Here is a 3,554-nt window from a genome sequence, read left to right as displayed (position 1 = left end):
GTTGCTGTTTGCTCATTCTTGATAGTGGCCTGTCCTCTTTAATATTGGTGCTTAAAGGTCTGATGGGATAGATTCTAGAATCCATATGAATGGAGGGGGGTGGGGTGGAGAGATAATCTGAGACAAGGGACTATCTGGCAGCAGAGAACCAGGAAATGCTTCAGCCACATGTATAGCTAGAGGCAGACCTTGGAGCCAGGCAGGTCACCTGTCCTGTTTGGGAGAATGGGGATGTGTTCAAATAACTATCTGGTAACCAGAGCTGGGGGACATGACTGCATTGGACAGAAGGGCAGACCCTGGGACCACTTGCTCCATGTCGGACATCATTGTGTCACCAGTCTGGATCTAAAGGGAGCAGACACAGCATAGACCAGGGAAGAAGCAGAGTGGTATGGAGCACTTGTCAACCGTGTCCTGCCAAAGTCTTATTAAGATCTAGAATGTTTTCAACTCTTATTGTTTATATGAGTAACTGCAGAGGGTCTTCTTATTTATTTATTTATTTATTTATTTATTTATTTATTTATTTATTTATTTATTTATTGAGTTGGTGTCATAGTTATTTTAGTGAGAGGAGGCTTCTAGCATTTCCATTCACTCCACTAACTTTCTGGGTCTCATCTTTGAACATTAAAAATATATATTAAAGATGATGGTCTGGGGGGGTGGGGGGTGGGCAGAGTGGATCCAGCAAGGAGGTCCTATGAAAAGCATCATTATTGTAGATTGCAGAAAAAGATGTAGCTAACTGTGATCGTCTCAGCTTATTTGTGGCAGAGGCTGCTGGTTGCCGGTCTAATATTCTTTCTCTTGCTAATGGAACTTCAATTTTACTTGGTGCCACGTGCATTTTGCAGTTCCTTACACAGAGGTCTTTGGCCAATGATATCTAACGAGGCGTCACTGGGTGGAGCTTCCAGAAAGGTTCATTACAGGGTGCTAACTCGGAGGAATCTACGCCCATCTTTTCCTTGACAGAAACTGACAGACATCACAGCTGGCGCTCTGGCGCACATGCTGAGGGCCTGAGGACAAGGCCTCATCCTAAAGAAGGAGGGGCAGAACCCCAAGTCTTGTTGACCTGGGACTTTGATTGCATTCCTGGGTGGCTCAGCTTGTTTAAAACACTGCTGCACAATGTCTCTGTTACATGCAACTGGCATCGATCTCTTAACGGATAACACGTCCTGTTACGAGAGTAGAGCCCTCCACTTTCTCTCTGTGCGATAATACTTTCAAACGTCTTTTTCTTATTGCGTGGTTAAAGCCATGTCAAAGTAGACACTCTCATGGGTCAAGTCGGAAGATCGCTCACGTTCAGTGAGCATCAAAAAATAACAATCGCCGTTGGTCTACAAATCAGTTGCAAACTAGGTTTGTCCTCAAAACAAACCTGTACTGTAGGGGAACCCTAGAACACTCTAGAAGTTTAAAAAAAAAAAAAGTTTCAGTTGTCTAAATGGGCATTTGACGCTTTTATTGGACAAACTATCTGGAGATCAGACTCCAGCTTTGGGTAAGACGGCACTTGAGGCCACGGGGTCTCCAGACAGCGCAGGGAAGGGCCCGGGCTCCCGTGAGGTTGTGCATCTGTTGCTATAATTAATATTTGAGAAGAAGAGATCGGGGGCTGAGCAGATTCCTTTGTGTGTGTGTGTGTGTGTCGTTGGTTTTTTTTGTTTTTTGTTTTTTGTTTTTTTAACTAGAATTCTTATCATTGAAATTACTTATAAACTTCCTTGCTTATAATAACATTAGCTCGCATTAGCCGTTCTACAGGGAAATAAGGAAGAAGACAATTGTGCCTCCTTGGGGAGTGATAGATGCTGGAGAGAGAAAAGCTCAAGAAGGAGGCAAAAACGGGGCGGGAAGCAGCAGCAGCAGCAGCAACAGAACCAATTAGAGCCATCCCAAACCACCTGGAGTTTTCTAAGGAGTTTCTTTTGGCTCCAGATTTACATTATAGATGCCTGTGTCTCAAGACAATGAATTCTGTGAGCCACAAACTTTATTAAATCCTGCCCTTCGGCACAGAACAAGTTTAAATAGTATTATTTTTAGTCATTTATTCTAAAACACTTCTAAGTGCCTAATATGTGCCAGGCACTGAAGAAATTATAGCCAAGATTTATGTTCGACTTTAAAAAGGAATTCATTACTTCGCTTTTTTAACAGCTGCAGATGGAAGCAGAACTTAATAATGAATTCTGTGCTATCTACCTATCTCTAAAATTTAGTTTGATAACACATAGGAAACTATGATACAGGGCCAATCGCAAATTTAAACCTCTTTGCCTCCAGACTGCAGTAGAGCTTTCTTTGAAGACTGGATGCCTAATTTTATTAACAAAAGAAAAATAATTACATAAGCCTCGAATCACGAAAACTTAATTTCATATTATAGACACCTAATGGCAGTGTAAACAATGTGTCAGACAATAGAAAGGAACAGAGATATTTTTACTATAACTTCAATACATGATGTGTTGCAAATTACAACTGGAATTTCTGGATTTTATAGAGTAACTTCCATGTTTTGTTTTGGTTGATACTTTTATTTTTAAACATATGCTTTAAAAAAAAAAAAATTCCAATATACCCATAGCTTTCTGGCAACCAGTCATATTGTTAATACATCTAGGATCATAAGTTACATAATACCACAAATAATGTAAATTCAGGTTTCACGAAAGTCTGTGAAAGCCTTGGAGAGAACTGATTTGGAAATGAAGGCGAATCTCCACTACTGAGTCTCAGAGCAAAGGAAAGAAACAAGATACTGTTAGACTCACCGTTGCGCGTGGACTTATTAATGATGTCCACGTGCAGAGTCGTCCAACGTCAGGCTTCTCAATTAACTCCAGGTATTGGGAGTGAACAGCCCTCTTGCCAAGTGGGGACTTGTTCAGCCGCCTTTATCTTTCCTTATATCACTCATTCAGCCAATTCACTAAAGCCTGTTTGTTTCTCCCAGGTGCCGCCTAAAGTTTCATTGTTTTGTTTATTGTGCTTGTTGGCTCACAGATCTCTTTCACAATTTTCCTCGGTTGCTGATGGCTCCGAACTACCAGTTTGGATCAGCCCAATTGCGGCTAGTGCTTTAGTAAACGCGTCTCGACTAAAAGAAGGACTTTGGAGAGGAAGATGGCACAGGGCGATAAGGGGAGGGGGGAGGAAAAGGCCAGAGGGAATTCCACCAGGTGCCTGTGTTCCCGCGGAGAACCAGCAGGTGGCAGCAACAGCTCGCGGCAAGGCCCCAGCTGAGCGCTGTAGGACCGGAACAATGGACCCCCAAGCCTGCCCTGGGTTTGAGCAGAGGCTGGGGGTGGCGGACACATCCCTCGTCGCGACGCCTCCGCCGATCCTCAACACCGCCCCCCGCCCCCACCTTCCTGGCAGACGCCCGCTGAGTCCCTTCCACCGCCTCTCGTCCCTGTAGGGAGTTCTCTCAGGGGAGCGGGCAAGGGAGGCGGCACCCAGAGGTGCAGCGACTTGCCCGGGCCATGCAAAGCCAGGCTCCGACCTCAAGACTTCTTCCCCTCTCAGACCCC

The 3,554-nt window shown here is 44.3% G+C and overlaps 1 long non-coding RNA gene across 1 annotated transcript in view; it reads right to left on the bottom strand.

Moving 5' to 3' along the window:
• LOC120600961 (uncharacterized) overlaps window positions 1–2,932 on the bottom strand; it is a 14,523-nt gene extending 11,591 nt beyond the window's left edge. The window contains exon 1 of the long non-coding RNA XR_005652320.1: window positions 2,796–2,932. This is a non-coding gene — a long non-coding RNA (uncharacterized LOC120600961). The remainder of the gene's footprint in view (window positions 1–2,795) is intronic.
• Between the last annotated feature and the right edge of the window lie 622 nt (window positions 2,933–3,554).

The sequence above is a fragment of the Pteropus medius genome, unplaced genomic scaffold (assembly GCF_902729225.1).
Source record: "Pteropus medius unplaced genomic scaffold, Ma_sr-lr_union100, whole genome shotgun sequence".
NCBI classification, from domain to species: Eukaryota; Metazoa; Chordata; class Mammalia; order Chiroptera; family Pteropodidae; genus Pteropus; species Pteropus medius.
The sequence above is the reverse complement of the archived record's forward strand: the minus strand, read 5'-3'. Positions and strand labels throughout refer to the sequence as shown.